Source organism: Aplidium turbinatum, chromosome 1 (assembly GCF_918807975.1).
Source record: "Aplidium turbinatum chromosome 1, kaAplTurb1.1, whole genome shotgun sequence".
Taxonomy (NCBI): domain Eukaryota; kingdom Metazoa; phylum Chordata; class Ascidiacea; order Aplousobranchia; family Polyclinidae; genus Aplidium; species Aplidium turbinatum.
Genome location: NC_137472.1, coordinates 61,393,132 through 61,410,294, shown reverse-complemented (window position 1 = coordinate 61,410,294; position 17,163 = coordinate 61,393,132). Strand labels below are relative to the sequence as shown.

Sequence of the window (17,163 nt, the reverse complement as noted above, 5' to 3'; positions counted from 1 at the left end):
CTGCGTACGCCACTGGTTGCTGGTATCAAAATTTCTATTTTTTACTCATAAGCTTTTGCTTATAATCCTATGGATAGGGTGTATGAAGCAATATTAGGCTACTGTAGGCGTATTTGTAAAACCTACTGTTGGACGGCACCATAAGCAAAATTGACCAATCAGACAGCAGCAAGCGACTCACACTTCTAATTTCTCCAAGAAAGATTGATGTTTGAGCTTGAAGTAGAGTTGCCAGGTGCACAATTTACGCAAGGTGTTATTGTGGAGTTGCAGATAATGCTATGCAGTTGTATGATGTAGAAGCAACATCAATTATAATTATTGTTTACGAGTTTTTCGAATGCAGCTCTTTAGGCGGAAATGAAACGAAACAGAACTCTTTCTGAAGAATATACTTTTAAAGAGGTGCCCTTGAAAGGAGAGCAGTTCTTAGAACACACAAAGTCGAACAAGTGCCGCTTGATCTTGAAGCTCTTCGTTCAAGAAGTCACGCGCTAACAACAACTGAGCTTTCGGGGCGGACGAACACAAATTCAATCCAGATAGCACCCTCTTCAAACAACCACCGAAGCTCACCTACGGAATCATATAACTCCTTCCACTCAACCTTTGAAAACAGACTACTGCCCCCTCTCTTCCCTTTACATGCCGAGCTAGGCCTTAGCCTATAATCGGACAAATCAACGAAGTCGCCTCTTGATGTACCGTACGCTTACACCTTTGTGCCCCACGTCTACATCTTTATAAACCAACCCCTTCCAGTGAAAACCTCATATCGAAAAATTGTCTGTTCCACGCGAACTTTGTTCTATCAAAGCTTCGAGTTCATAAGTACTGTACGTTACCTCTAAATGCCCATTGTCAGGGTTTCCAGATCCAGTTTTACATATTGTATTACTGTTTAGGTAGCAATTGGGAGATTAGGAGTAAGGTTACGGTCCGACAACTTTTTAAAATGTCTGCCGATTTCAGATAATGCTTAATAATTGTTTAATGTTGTCTGTGAGTTTTGATTGATAGTTGGGAGAAGTTTCAAACTGGTTGCAATATTGTTGATTCCTATTAATTTTCTATTATTTCGATTTGACTACAAGAAACACTATTTTTATTTAAAAATATCCTGCAACACTAAAAATGCTCGACAACGGGTATTTAGAGGTGGCCCATAGTTCAACAATCCTACGTTATGCGCTTTGTTACAGAAGTCACGATTTAATCTTGTTTCTTTCAGTATAAATTTAAATCTTGAACTATTTGTATGTATGTAAATTTAAAAAAAAATTATCAACACTCTAAATTTATTTATTTCATTAACATGAACTAATTTATTTTAACAAATGAACTGGTAAAATAAACTGATTCGACGTTACCTGCAATCAAAGTCATGTGGATTTTTAGAATCGTGACTTGAAACCTTTATTAAAATTTGAAAAAAAGTCTAATCTGGCAACACTAGATGTCGTTGAAGAGAGGTGACGCCCCAATCCTTTTCTGACAACAACTTCATTATCGGCTACGTTAAAGTTTATGTTGTACAACGTCGTCTATCGTTGATACTTTGTCGTGGTCATGTAATAAACAAAAAACGGATAACATTAATTTAACATAAAACAACATCAAATAAATAAACAACAAAATCTTTCAATCATCTCGATCCTTGTGGAGGATGACGTCACCGAAGTTAACCAGGATCTTCAACTTCTGTGAAAGACGAAGCGAATAATTAAATTAAAGAAGTTTTCAAACTTGGAATACTTTGGATCCTTTCAACTGTGTATTGATGGAACGTCCTTGAATCAATGTAATGTTGATGCAAATACTTCACGTTGATGTTTATTGACGTAGAATCAATGATAGAATAACAAACCTTGGTGATTGTAGGCTACCATAGGCTAGCTAGGCTACAATTACCAGAAGCAAAATACAATGAACAATTTGAGGTTAGAGTTTGGTAGATGTGACGCTAGATAACGTTGATACAACGTAATGTACTCTACATGTTATGTTAGATAACGTTGATACAACGTAATGTGCTCTAGATGTTATGTTAGATATCGTTGATACAACGTAACTTTTCACCTTATTGTCCGACCGATCCAGAGCATCCTTCAACATGGATCGTTCCATCATGTTCGCAACTCTCCACCTCCCACCACCATCATCGAGGCAATCCCCCATCACAACTTCCTCCTCAACTTTGCTCATTACCTCGATGACGTCATGGACAGATAGGAGGTTCCATTGGAGACGCATTCGAACGGTAGCCACTTTAACAAGTCGAAATTCTGCCACTGAAATTGATTAGAATGCAACCGCCAACCAATCAGAACATGTTATAAGAGGCTACCGTCCAATTGTGATCCTTCTCGCACTCATCCAGAGAGTTAATGCTTGTTTTGAACTTTATTTGGTAATAACAGAAGAAAAAGAGCAATAGCAGTAGTGAGAATCGAACCCGCGTCAATGAAATGACTACTTTCTATCCCTAACCCTAACCCCTAAGCCAACCAGCTGACAAAAAATCCATCACTTAATTTGCTTTCTATGATCTTCTTTTCGCCATTTTTTACGTCACTTGAGCCGTAGCTCATGATTGGTTGGCGGCTGCATTCTAGTCAATTTCAGTGGCAGAATTTCGACTTGTTAAAGTGGCTACCCATTCGAACAATCTAAACACAAATAAATATGATGCAACAATTAAATAATGTTGTTGTTTGTGACGTTTTGTTTATTTGTCAAAGTTTACCATCACGAAATTTAAATAATTAAATTTAACGTTGAATCAACGTAGCAACTGATGTTAATGCAACCATGGATCAATGAAATTAAACGTTGGTTAAAAAAGTTAAACATGGCTTACGGATCCACGCATGGATTTGATCGCATCTTTCCATGGACGGAATTGGTTGGAATTCATTTTGCGATAGGACAGATCAAGGATTCCAATCCGCCCTGGCATCAATTTGAATAATGATGTCACCGCATGGATGTCATTTTGAGTGGCAAAGGATTCCATCCGTATCCACCCTCCATCAAAATGACGTCCTACGGCCATGGTCACATCCTCGTTGTTGCCTTCCCTCAGGATTCTGCTGATGGCGATGATGGAAGGAACTCCACAGTTTGGTTCTAACCATAAAATAACCAAACATTGAATCCAAGTTGTTTACGAATAAAACATTAATTTATTTACCTCGCAAACAAAATATAAACAAATGTTTTGAACAACAAGGTTTATTTGTCATGGTTACCATCAAAAAACATTGTTTCGTTTTCACAAGTTTTTCTTTTCAAGGTCTTTGAAGTTCTTACATTAGAGCAAAATTGTATATCTGGCAACACTTGCATGGGAAAAATAGCCACATCCTTTAAACTAAACTTTCAGGTTTGAGTCAAAGTTCTAATTTGAAAAATAACCTGGGCAGTCTTAGGCTAGCTTTGCAGTTAAAAACTAAACTTTTGTTAAAACTTGAAACTAACCAAAGCTTGCAAATTGAAATAAACTTTGATTTCTTTTTCGACAAATCTTCGAAGCGACTTTACAACTTGATCAAGAAAATTTTCCAATCAGTCATTTCTTGCTGAAACTTAATCCAAGCTGATGCTTTTTGTTCCACACTTAGAAGACAAGGACAGAAACAAACTTTAAAACATTTTTCTGGACTTCTTCTTCTCTCGTTTGACTTGTAGTAGCTTAGATTGGCAATGCCTCATCGTGCAGCCAAGATACGGTAGTTGGGTCCAGTTGTCGAATACCAGTGATTCCACTTGGGGGCCGTAAGATGGAACATTCATGGAGTATGTGTTGCATTGTTTGTTCTACCGCTCCGCAGACACATATCGGCGAATTATACAACCCCCACCTAAACAAATTAGCTCCAGTACAGCCAACCTCACATCTGATCCTGTTCAATGTGACCAATGCCTTTCTTGAGAGGTCTGCTCCAGGAGGGATGGAGAGTGCTGGTGTAACTGAAAACTGGGGAGAGATATGTGGCAGCTCGTTCCATTCCTGGGTCCATGTTTTCATGCAGCTGAAGTTCTTATCCACAAGTTGTGTAGCATATCGATGGAAAGGACGCCTTGATGATAGGCGTTGAGGTCTGACCGGTCGATTGGTTTGGGAGTGACTGTGGAGAAGGTGTTGAGGATCGAGTCTCGCATGCAAAGCCAGTTTGTGAGAGGCTTCTTCCCTACGGACATGAGCAGGAGCAATGCCAGCCAAAGTTGGCAGATAAGCAGTAGGTGTGGGGCGGAGACAACCAGTGATGATGAGCAAGGTGTCGTTAATGCATACATCCATCTTTTTTGTGTGTCTGCTGCGGTTCCACACAGCTGAGGCATATTTGGCTGAGCTGTAGACCAAGGCTAGTGCACTTGTACGCAAGGTTAATACTCGGGCTCCCCATCCTGTTCCTGCTAGGCTTCTCAAGAGGTTATTTCTCGAGGTAACCTTGGTATGGAGTGACTCGATGTGGGGTCTGTAGGTCAACTGCCGGTCTGTAGGTCAACTGCCGGTCTGTAGGTCAATTTTTCTGGTGAAACTAAGCAGAATGAATTGAAAGCTGAAACTACCAATTTCTTGCTGCAACTTTTTCCAAGCTCATGCTTCCTGTTCTACAACTAAAAACAAAATGACTGTCGTCCAGGGGGTACCCGGTCAGTTGGTCGACAGGACAATTGGTCGACAGACAATTGGTCGACAAGACAGTTGGTCGACAGGACGTTAGGTCGACAGAACGATTCATTTTAGGGTTAGGGTTAGTTAACTAACCTTAACTCTAACCTAACTCTAACCCTACACACTTAACCCTAACCTGTCGACCTAACGTCCTGTCGACCAACTGTCTTGTCGACCAATTGTCCTGTCGACCAAATGTCTGTCGACCAATCGACCGTGCACCGTCTAAGGTTGTCAGACAGCTTTTGAGAAAAAGAGCCAAATAATGTCGAAAAAAGGGCCAAACTGGGTAAAAAAGAGCCAAATTGTTCAATAATGTTAATAACGTTGCTGATAAAACATAATAACGTTACAAGATTACAACAACACAGCCTACATTCTACAAGAACAATTCCAAATCTTTATCTTCTACAGTGTTTCCACTCGAATCTTTGGCATTGGCATAAACATTGTCAGCTAAACATTGTCCAAAAAATGCTAATAACACTTTTCAGTCTCAATTTCCGAAAGACATTTATTTAAATAGCTAGTTTGATAGTGTGTGTCAACTGCTTTCAAATAGAGCCAAATGTTGAAAACAAAGGGCCAAGGGGCCAAACAAATTTTTTTGGGGCCAACTACCTCTAAAAAGGGCCAAATTCCACAAATTTGGCTCCAAAAGGGCCAATCTGGCAAGCCTGCTGTCGTCTGCTGATTTGGGCGGGAGTTTTGTGCAGAGTTGCCAAATAAATTTTAAATCAAAAAGTTGTTGACGCTATAAAACACTAGAACAAAAGTGAAAAAGACTAAACCACTTGGGAAAAAACACATAAGGTACTAATTTAAAACAATGAATACTATCAATACTACAAAAAAGTGCTCAATGCTAAGCAAAAAAGCAAAGCAGAGCAAATTAAATCAAATATAGTTATTACTATCTGAAGCCTTTACAAATTGTTTCACCTAACGGATCATCAGAAGGTCTTATTCAAATAGAATCTTATTCAAAATAAAAGGTCTTATTCAAAATAGATTCTATTTGAATAAGACCTTCTGATGATCCGTTAGGTGAAACAATTTGTAAAGGCTTCAGATAGTAATAACTATATTTGATTTAAGGTACTAATTTGATATTTTTTAAAATTTAAATAAAGAATACTATTAGTTTGTAATTTTCAAAAAAATACGCACATACTCCAAAAAACGCAAATATAAGCTTGGGGAAACATTGCTTAAATTTTGTTCCGGCAACTCTGCTCTTCATCAACATAATTTGTCGTCTGCAGTTTTGCACGGGAGTTTTCTGCGTCGTGTTTCCCATAAAAAATAGTAATCAACAAGAAATTATAGTGAAAGCTAATGCCAGATCAATCAATTGTTTAGATTTTCTATTGAAGCTGCATCAGATGAAATAATTTTCAAAGTTTTATCTCGTGAATATTTTGTTTTAAGTTTCTGAAAAGAAGTAACGCTTTCCAATAAACTCTTAAAATGAAAAAGGATAATTTAACAAGAAGCTTCTTTTATTTAAGTTCAAAATCACTCTACTTGAACAAAAAGGACACAGTTTGTAGTTATGTAGGCTATTGAATGATTTTAATGTTGCTATTCATAAAAATATATCCTGTTTGATACCTTTTATTTGCGAAAACTGAAGGAAAAGAATTACACGTGTGCTTTCTACCAGTGCATAAGTCGAACTGATTAAACTTAACATAAACACGTTGCAGTCAGCGCAAGAATGTAGCTTCTGGAGAATCGGACATTCCTCGCGCTGATTGCAACAAGCAGTGCTTCCAGCATATTATTGCAAATACTACAACATATCCTATATAAGGCTTCTGAGTGTGACAAAGTAACCCGTAATTTGTAGCCTAATTGTAAACTGTGATACGTCTAAGCTATGCTATTTAATCGTGGCAACGAGCTGCCATTTTGTGTATTCATCATTAGTTGCTGAAAAGACTTTAGTTTTGTATAAAAGCTGTAAATAGTCCTTGTATCTATATTTTTTAACTTCAATATGATATGCGTATGTTGTAGTTTATTTTTGTGATAGTTGTTAAGTTCAGTCGTCCCCGCATTGCTTCAACAACTGGCCCTCCAGTTGTTTTTACAACGAGGAGACAACTGATTTTTTCAACTAATCCGTTTAAAGTGCTCCTGACAGGTTGGACCCAAGTATAGTAACTTTTCTAAGCATTTCGTAGAGCAGAATTATGCTTAGCAAACTTTTTAATCTTAACCTCGACTGGTTAGGGCGAAATTTATGCAAAACGGCTGTTTCGCAGCGCCACCACTGGCGAAACTCCATATTTCACTGCTCTGGGACGACTTTGGTGGTGTTACGTCATCCTGGCTGGGCGTCGTTAGCGACGGATAAAACAAATGCTTTCTAGATGTAATTGGTCGGTCACAGTTTGGCCGGAGTTGGTACAAGCGGTTGCTTTTTTCAAAGATTTATTGTTTTTTGCAGTTTAATAAAACTGTACTGGATACGTTCCTAGAAAACCTAAAATATACTTGAAGTGAAAAATGAAGAAATCGTATGAATCATCATTCATATTTAATTCATCATCATTCATCATTATTCATAAATAAATAAAAGTTCTCTCTCTCTCTCATAATGTGCCTTCAGTTGGCCATTGAAATCCGGTGAAAGGGCCATCTGGACTTGGAAAATTGTTTCGGATTGGCCAAACAATGCATGACGACAGCACAATCCGATTGTTGCTTCCGAGATCATCACCTTGCAGTATCCACTCCAATAGGCCTACATGCCTGTAAGCGACTAATTACCAGTGATGTACGCGCATACAAAAAATATTGACGCCGTCAGCGCAAACGCAAACGTTCGAAAAACTATACGCCGCATGCGACAACGCAACTTGTAAAAAAAGTTGGCGGCGTCAGCGCATACACTAGCGCAAACTCATTTTGTTTGCTAGGTACCAAACATTCACACGGTATAAACCACTCGAAACAAACAAGTTTCATCTTGAATTTCCTCGAAGAAACACAAGCATCTGAAAGTGTTCATCTGACATTTTGCTGCGTTTTGGTTCCAATATGTCTTTGCCCATTGAAAACATTCTTTCAACCGCAGCACTGGAAGAAGGTATTGGCGTGTTGTAGCGAAAAAAAGTATTTTGTAAATCATTCGTTGGAAAAGCGCCCACGGTTAAATGTCCTTTGTGTGGCCTCTCTTCCAAGTACGCTTTTACAACCTCGTCTATGCTGTCTTCGCCAGTGTCCTCATCAAGAGCATGGAGTAGCCCACGTGGTCGCTTGGTGGTTCGTTGTCGCTGGCTTCCTTCGTCTAGTTGCAGTGGCTCTCAGCCTCAGAGTTTTTTTTAACAACTTTGATATGTGGCGAGTGCCTATCAAGAAAATTCTAGTATTATACTAACTGTCGCTCCTAGTAATATACTAACTGTCGCTCCCTAAAAACCCATTATAAAAAACACTATTTTTAAAATGATTCCGTTTGAATAAGACTGATGTTGCTTTTAATGCCATAATTCTCTCAGTAAGCTCTATGCTTTTTCTGATAAGATTTTTAAAACGTGGGTTAATGGAAGACAAAACTGCCAGACACAAGCACGTTTAGATTCTGAACTGCACAACTCTTTGTTATTAGCATTCAGAGATACTTAGCATTAGCCTACTAGTGTTATTAGCAGTAGGCTACTCAAAAGCCTCTCACAATTGGCCCCTGGATGCATGTTTTGCTAAACTGCTCATCAAGTTACAAAACATATATAATTACATACTTACGCAACAGAATGTATAAATTGTCAAGTAAAAATTACCTTAGCTTGATAGCCTACTGTATGTAGGCCTACACATTACTACGCTACATAGCCTACAACAAGAATAACCGGCAAAGTAATGTACTACATATAACATACAGAGTACAACATCATGCAAGCAATCACGGTCGGAGACCAAATATTTGAATTTGTTTAGATACATAGGCTGCACTGCTCATTGCCTGAGAGGTTTCTGATTTGCCCCAAAATGCAAGACTTAACTAATATAAATTAAAGTGTTCACAATTGCTTACAAACGTCTTCAACACTGCTTGACTAAAAAAACTTCACACTACGAAGCCAAGTCATTGTTTACATTTTACATGGAGCGACATTACCAACCTACCTACTTGCTTGCTTACATTACATTCCTGTTCTGACCCGTAATTTACTAATTTCTCAGTAGGCCTAAGTTGTTTTAACTAATTCTTTCTTTTTTTCTGCAAGACTTCAGTCTCCACGTGGGACTCTAGCGTCAAAGAAAGTAGTGCGATGTAACCAACCTACCTACTTGTTTGCTTACATTACATTCCTGTTCTGACCCGTAATATACTAATTTCTCAGTAGGCCTAAGTTGTTTTAACTAATTCTTTCTTTTTTTCTGCACGACTTCAGTCTCCACGTGGGACTCTAGCGTCAAAGGCAGTAGTGCGATATACAAACAAACTCCAGCTGACTGAACAATATATGACACTGTGACACAACACTAGAACAATGGGCGATTGCAAGACGTCAACATTTCGCAGTTTGACAAAAAAAATTGCAAACAACAACTAAGACATTAAAAAGTATGCGTTGACGCTATGCGCTAAAAAACCGCGAAAACTATACGGCGCAGCCTCAAGCGCAAACTATCCAAAAAAATGTGGCCGCAAGCGTTAGCGCAAACAAAAAGTCTACGCCGCAAGTATGCGGCGTAGAATTTGCGGCGCATACGTACATCTCTGCTAATTACTGATACTGCCTGCAAGGAAATAAAATCACTTCTTTTACTGTGCATTCTTCGTTTGGGGTATTTTTAGCCTAATGTAACATCCTTACTCTTTTGATAGGTCTCCGTTTTCTCCTTTCGGTTTATTGCTTTTTCTCCAGTTCTTCCTGCTCCTCATAAAAATAGTCCCCAGAACTGCAGGATGTAAGTGTGCCTCAAAATTGGTCAAATTGATAACACAGCTAGATGCGTCTTTTTTGTCTTTTTTCAAAAGTGCTTTCGTCTGTGGCACTGAATGGCAACATACACGTTCATTGGGCTGGGGCACAGACTCGCACTTGTGGCAAACGCACCACCTAGAGTTTTCAGCACGCCACTCATTGCAGGGAAGATCCAAATCGGGTTGGTGGTGTTAACAAAATCATCTCCAGTGAAGTGAAGAGAACATATACGACTAGTTTTGTATGGCCCATCCCACTTTTGAACACTTGAAGAAAACTTTGACTATTTTCTTCTCAGCACCTTGTTTTGTTTGAAAGCGTGAAAAGATAACACACGTCTTTGTCACAACACTGTCACATAAACAGCAATTTGCATGCATTACCTCAACCATAAATTAAGGGTACTGTTTGTGAGATACTGATGTTACACTGCAAATGGCTATAGCCAGTTTAGGACAAATAAAAAATTATCAAAATTCTAGCCCTTCAAGAGTTTAGAAAAACGGCAATTTCAATTGAATTGAGATGTTGTTTGATAAAAATAAACTCAACCTATTTGATGTAAACCTAATAGTGATAATAAGTTGACTTTTTCATTTCGGTAATTCTCATTTTGCACATGCTTTAGACCAACAGAGCCTCACACATTGACGTTTTGCAGTAGTCGTACCATACCTTATCAACTCACCACAGAGAAATAAAGTATCCTTCCCACCCCTGGTGACGTCACAGTGGTGTTGCCGTTTACCAGCGTGTAACTTAGTAGCCTGCTGATATTTTTTACGATTTGCTGGTCAGGGAAGTTTGTTGGTGTCATCTCTTTGGTATCTTAGGAAGCGAATTTATTTTCTTGTCAGAGGCACTTTAAGCTACTTGTTTTAACTATCAAGTTTGATGGCCGTGGTACATATACCCAGTGCTGTATTCGATGGTATACCGCGAGAAACGCAGTATACTCTCTGCATTTTCGAGCAACTATTCAATCAATCAATCAACTATAGTATACGCTCTCGTTTTCCAAAGAGAGTGCCTATATGCTCTTCTTACTGATTCTTGACAACTACTAACTAACTACTTAACCCTTTGAGGACCAATGGTACATGGGTGTACCATGAACTTAATTTCGTTCTGCAAGTTTTGTGTTTGCATGTTTTCCTTTGAACTACCCCTTGTCTTCTATTGAATGTTTGCTCTTTAAACTAAAAAAGTTGGCTGGAAACTCTGTTGCCTGGAAAGCTAAAACGGGCTCAACATACCGCTAAAAATATGTAAGATCCTGATAATCTGCTAAACCACCTTTCAGCTAAGGATGCTAGATCCCAAAGTTATAAAGAAGATAAACATGTAGATTTCTCTCGGCAAGCTGTTTGGAATGTATTCATAGAAAAATAAACAATTTTGTACGGTACCTCTCGTCCAACTATGATGTTGTAAATTCATGTTATGATAGAATAAAGATTAGTTTTTTACAAGCTGTGTATTATTTATCATTTTAGCAAATCTGACAGTATAACCTGTGCTTTTTTTTTACGAATACAGCACTGCATATACCCATATCTTACCCTAAAAGTGTTTTCAGAAAGCACAATAATCCATTATTTGAGTGTATTTTTGCAAAAGTTTTCAGGGGGGGCATGCCCCCGGACCCTCCTAGAAAACACGTGCCTTCGGCATGCTCTAATCCTCCACCAGTTTTATTGCTTCCCTTGCTCAACCAACCAGGATCCGCCACTGTCTGAACCACTGAGGACAGAAGAAAACAAGCAAACAGAAGTCAAGCCTTCCTCGATTCATGACCGCAGCCACTTTTTAAGTGCAGTTATAGGCCAACTATAAAAAAAATTAAAAAATTAATTGAGTTGAATTTGGTCAATGTCCATACGAGACCCGAAGAAAGTGCTAAAACATTGCTTCACTGTTATCTAGACGATCTGGAAGACTCACTGTCAGAAGAGATGATAATTATGACTTGTCAAGAGTTACAAAGCTTTCCCAGTAGAATGAATCTTAATGTGCTTTGGGACTGGTAGGCTATCAAGTTTCCGTGCTCTTTGAAAAGCTCAAGGACCTTAAAATCATCTCTGGCAGGCTCTGAACGTACCATCTGGATCTCCTTGTCAACGCTAGTCGCTAGTGACTATTAGTGAGATGGTTGACAAATATTTAATAACTTGTGATGAGTTAGGACTTAGTAGAAAAATCTGTTTTAGTGACTTCAACTTGAAAAGTACTTGCTGCCTGAAAGAATTGAGTACTGTTGCCTGAATATGAACTAGAGATCACGATTTTCCACTTTATTTTGTAACCTACAGCTAGGGACTGTTAAATACCGGGACGACTCACTTTGCTGATTGTTCTTGCGATGTGGACAGCTGGAGGGTTACTGAAAAATTCAAAATTTGGCAAAACTGCAAAACGTTTTCTTTGCTTTTACATAAATTCATTCTCATCAAATGAAATGCTATATTTTGTTTGAAATTTTAGGTGCTAGAACATCGGCAGAACCTTACTGCAGTAGTGTAAAGCTACATACCTTTACTACTGTAGCGTGAAGTCTACCTTTGACTTATCATGAATAGAATAATATAAAATAAACATGATATCACGTATTTCCATACATTTATTTTGGCAATAAACACTTTGTACACTTGTGGACAGGTCACAAACTCTGCACCATATGGTATGCGACATATGGTGGTAGACCTAAAGCTGTGGTAGACCTAAAGCTTTGCCTGGTGTAATTTAAACGCCATGTGATGTGCCTTTCTCCTATGTTCTGCCGTTTCATTTTGCATTTCGTTTTTCAATTCAGTGTTTAGATCAGTTATTCATTTTCATTGTAGATACGATAAGCAGTTATTTTTTGTTACTTGATAAGGGCTAACGTGTGTATGGCCGAAAACGTTTGTAGCTTATATTTTTGTTCAAGTTTAATCGATTATGTTAAATGCCGTGTGGTTGCTTGGTTGTATATGTCTGTGGTTGAAGAAAGTGACCTCTTTACCAAAATTGTATTATAAGGCTGTAGTTGCACCAAATTTTGTCACAACACTATGACCCTCCAGTTGTCCACCCTCGTTTTGAGTGAGCAATCCCCTACTTCTACCATCCCTACCTACAGCTTACTTGTTATGCTCTTATGCTTACCGCGCTTATATCTACACTAATATTTGCTGCTAGGGCTTTTGTTTCCTAGCCTGGCTGATTTTATATTTACTTGGCAATTTTTCATCTTTTGGTCGTTTTTAACCTGAAATTTAACCACTTTTATAAACAAAACTACTTAAAAAACAACGATGCAATATTAGTTTTCAGTTGCCTGAATATAGGCTAACCAAAATTGTCAAAACATCTTTAGCATAGAAAACTGTATTGACTAGGTAAAAACATTTAGGCTACTTACTTGCAGCAACTTTTCGAGTTCTTTCATACAGCTCTGTAAGATATACACTCCGTTTTTGCAATTTTTCATCTGAAAAAAGTTACATCCCTCATGAAAATATATTCATTTTTTTTCGCGTCCTATTTACGACGTTATTTATCACTGCTGGAGTGAACCAGCTCAGTGGCCAAATGGTTTTGCCTTCGGGTCTTATACGGATAGATCTGATTCCAATTCTGTTCATGATTAACCAGTTCCGGTCAAACCAGAGACTTTAACCCTTTAAGGGACAATGGTAGGCTACATATGTGTACCATAAAAATTTTTGACTTACGCAACTAAAATAAACATTTTTTTTTTAATTTTACGTTTTGATGGTATTCTGCTACATTGATTGTTCAATATAAAATTAGAGTTTCGAAAATCTGGATCATTTGTCACACATTTCAAAGGTTGGTTTTTGAGCAGTTAGCGCAGCCACGGTATGTTTGTGGAAACTACAAGCAGCAGTTTGCTCTATTTCATTCCGAAACATAAAGGATAGTTGTTGTATTGTAATATACTGAAAGTTTTTACCATTGTTGAGAGTATTTTAGTATTGAAAAAAATCATTTAATTTTTATGGTAGCCTACATATGTGTACCATTGTCCCTTAGAAGAAAAATCAGATAACTTTCCACATCTTATTGAGGTGCCTGTAGGCAGTATGTTTTCGTGTTGTTGCTGATTTGTAGCTCTAATATTACTAAATGTTAATAGCCTATGTACATATATGCAAACATTGCACCAGAAAAACAACTCGAAAACAGAACAAACAATATATGTGTTGAGTGCAATGTCCACCTGTGCTATGTGAATGGTAAAAATTGCTTCTCATTGTACCATGAGTGTGGCTAAATTTACTGAACTGTCACCATTAAACTTGGAAGTTGTTTTTGTATGAATGTGGTAATTTCTGATTTCCTTCATCAAGTTATATTGCGTGGAAATAACATTTTCATAATAAAAGGGGTGAATATGGGGCTAAGTTGACCCCCTATTTGTGTTGAGTACAATGTCCACCTGTGCTATGTAAATGGTAGAAATTGCTTCTCATTGTACCACGAGTGTGGCTGACTTTACTGAACTGTCATCATTAAACTTGGAAGTTGTTTCGGTATGAATGTGGTAATTTCTGATTTCCATCATCAAGTTATCTTGCATGGAAACAACATTTTCTTCATAAAAGTGGTGAATATGGGGCTGGGTTGACCCCCTACATACCTAACATTGAATAGTCGTGTAGGTAAAATCTTTAAAATCACAAAATTGTAAAGCGATAGAGCTTATGAACAACAATAAGGCTCCTAATATGGAACAACTATAACACAAGCCAACACACTTTTTGTGTCAGCATAGTAAATGTCATTCTAGAGTATATTTTGGGTGCTGAATTCAAAAATCACATCAGATTTTTTGTATCACATCAGGATTTTATGATATCTGAATGCTGTTTTGGTAAAAATGGGTAAAATCGACTCCTGATCTACATTGGTAAACTATGGCGTTTCATGGAATTTGAACTCTTTTTTGTCAACAAGGTCTGCGATAATGTCTAAATTCATCATGATAAAGTCTAAAGTCTACACAAGAGATACAAACATAATATTAATGAAAACATTGAGGTATTTCAAGACCTGTTTTATTTTTTTTAATTTTATTGAAGTGTGGTAACGTGAACCCAATTCTTCAAAGTTTATCTGCTAACACTAAACAATCAACGTCATTTTTTTTACAAGAGTAGGCTACATTGTTATTTGTTTTGTGTTAAGAAGTAGGTTTGGTGGCTTTGCAAATCCCCAATACATATTTTAAACCTTTTGGTTTTGCCATCTTTTCCTTTTGTTGGTGCTAGGCTACAGTTGTGTGTTTGTAATGCCATTCGCTATTATGTTTGCGCCAGCAAAGAAAAATAAAATTGAAGAAATTGAATAGAATAGACACTTAAAAATAGGTTCAATTCTGCAGAAAAAAGGAAATTCACGTGCACATTTGGGAAACGTTACTCTGGGACAAACTTTCGCTTGCATGATTTTCATGAATGTTGTGAGTGGATTTAGGATTTCCATTGATCTATTGTCTTAGGTTTTCCACACAAGCTTTACATGCAGCATGTGTGGAGCCCATGATTTGTCCTGATCACTCAGGCGAATTTTAAAGTATGTAAGATATGCTTGTTTCACAAAAGTTGTTATGGTTTGCCTTTGGTTAGGAACAGTAGGTTATAACTGCCCCATATGTAACAAAGAACATCAGGGTCATTTTCACACTTTTTTGAAGATGTCATACTGCTACCTATTCACACCACAAACAGAATTAACACCTTGCTAATATGAAAAAATCTGAGTACATGAAAATTCAAATAAGAATGAGTCATAGACAAGTTTCACATAAGCTTAAATCTCCACGTTCAGCGAAAAAGATAAAACCGATGTTATATATCAAAAAGTAGAATGGTACTAAGCATTCAGGCGAAAGTGAATGTAACCCTGCCTGTAAGGGGTGGTTTATGGACAGTTCTAAGAAAGTACATAAGTTGGGTGGTCTACCATAGACAGATGGTCGACTAGACAGATGGTTTAGGTGACTCTTTTGACCAGTGGACCATCTAGCTAAGGGGGGCTTCTGACTAGTGTACCTTCTGAAGGTAGGTCGGTCACTCCAATGGTCAAGGTGTCATCATACATTTCCAAATGTTACAAAATAAAATCATTTCCATGAATATGACAAATTTTCAAACACTATTGGCTCATAAGGTCTTTATAAAACGGTAACAGTAAGAGAAAATTCGGCCAAAAAGCCAATATTATGAGAAAAAATATCATGCAAAAATCTCAAAAACCTGATGTGATGGGTAAAATCTGATGTGATTTTTGAAATCAGCAGCCTCAATATACCCCAAATCACATCTTACGTTGCAGACACAAAATTTTTTATCTTTTTTGTTGGCCTGTGTAATCAAACGAGTCATCAATAAAATTTCCCCTAAGGGACAATGGTACACATATGTACCATACCGTTTTATAATAAACAAACAAACGAAAAAACAAAAAAATTCTTAAATTCAATTTAAGTTGCCATTTTAAACTACAAAACATATTTATTTGGAAAAAAACTTTCTTAGAAATATTATGTCCCTTAAAGGGTTAAAAATGGTACTGATTGTGTTCTTTCTTGCATATGCAGTGGGAATAAGTCGGGCAGTAATGTGATGACATCGTAAACCTGATATAAAATAGACAGCAAATCAATTGCAGACTTTGAATCGAAAAAAAAAATGGTTGATTTGCTGTCTGGGCATAACATTATTTTTACTGGTGACTGTGCGCGAGCAGCGCAGCAAATTGGTTACACAAGCGCACACACGCTGATTGACATCGCTGGAACCAGTTTTGAGGTTTCCCGCAGAACTGTGATAATCTCATTTAGGAGTTGCGAGTTTTTGCCCAGGATTTTGGCGCTATATAACCTGGAATTTCTTCACACAGCAATAATTTTATCGCGTTTAGTTGATGAAATTTTGCATTTTTTAGCTAATTTTTTAGAGCAAAATTTTGAGAGTAGCTGACAGATACCTTCAAAGAATTAACATTCACATTTTTCACCTTTACTCAATTGGAGATTATCATTTCATATAAATTGAAATATTTCGGTTTTTCTCAAATTAGATTTGAAATATTTTCCAAAAAATAAAAAGCGAGTTAAACCATCGGTTAAACTTTATTTTTGAACGCCTATGCGTTTATGCGTGACATTTGCAGTCTCAGTAGAAGGAACATCCTGTAAATCGATGATTTCGGTGCTTGAGTTAATGTCATTTTGTAATTCTAAGATAGTAAAAAAAATAGTCCCGGTAACCGATTTGACTCGATTCTTCACAGTTTACAGCTTGCAACTTTACGGCAAGGTCAGGAAAATTTATAATCTTAAATTTTTGACTTTGCAAAAAAAGTACTAGATTTTGGTTAAAAATAGTCGTTTGAAGAGGTTTCAGATGAAAACTACGTTTGCTTTTAAAACATTGAAACAGAACTTTCGACAGAACCAAAAGTAAAACAAGTAACATTAACCAACATACGCCTTTTGCTAATTAATATAATACTGTTAATTTAATCTAT

The 17,163-nt window shown here is 37.4% G+C and overlaps 1 protein-coding gene and 1 long non-coding RNA gene across 5 annotated transcripts in view; both read right to left on the bottom strand.

Moving 5' to 3' along the window:
• Positions 1–17,163, bottom strand: part of LOC145784470 (protein NLRC5-like) — a 562,247-nt gene that overhangs the window by 317,798 nt on the left and 227,286 nt on the right. The gene's annotated exons all lie outside the window — the stretch shown is intronic.
• Positions 1,553–2,253, bottom strand: LOC145784539 (uncharacterized). The gene is made up of 2 exons (XR_014291018.1): positions 2,080–2,253; positions 1,553–1,701 (listed from the first exon to the last, which is right to left on the bottom strand). It is a non-coding gene; the product is annotated as an uncharacterized LOC145784539 (long non-coding RNA).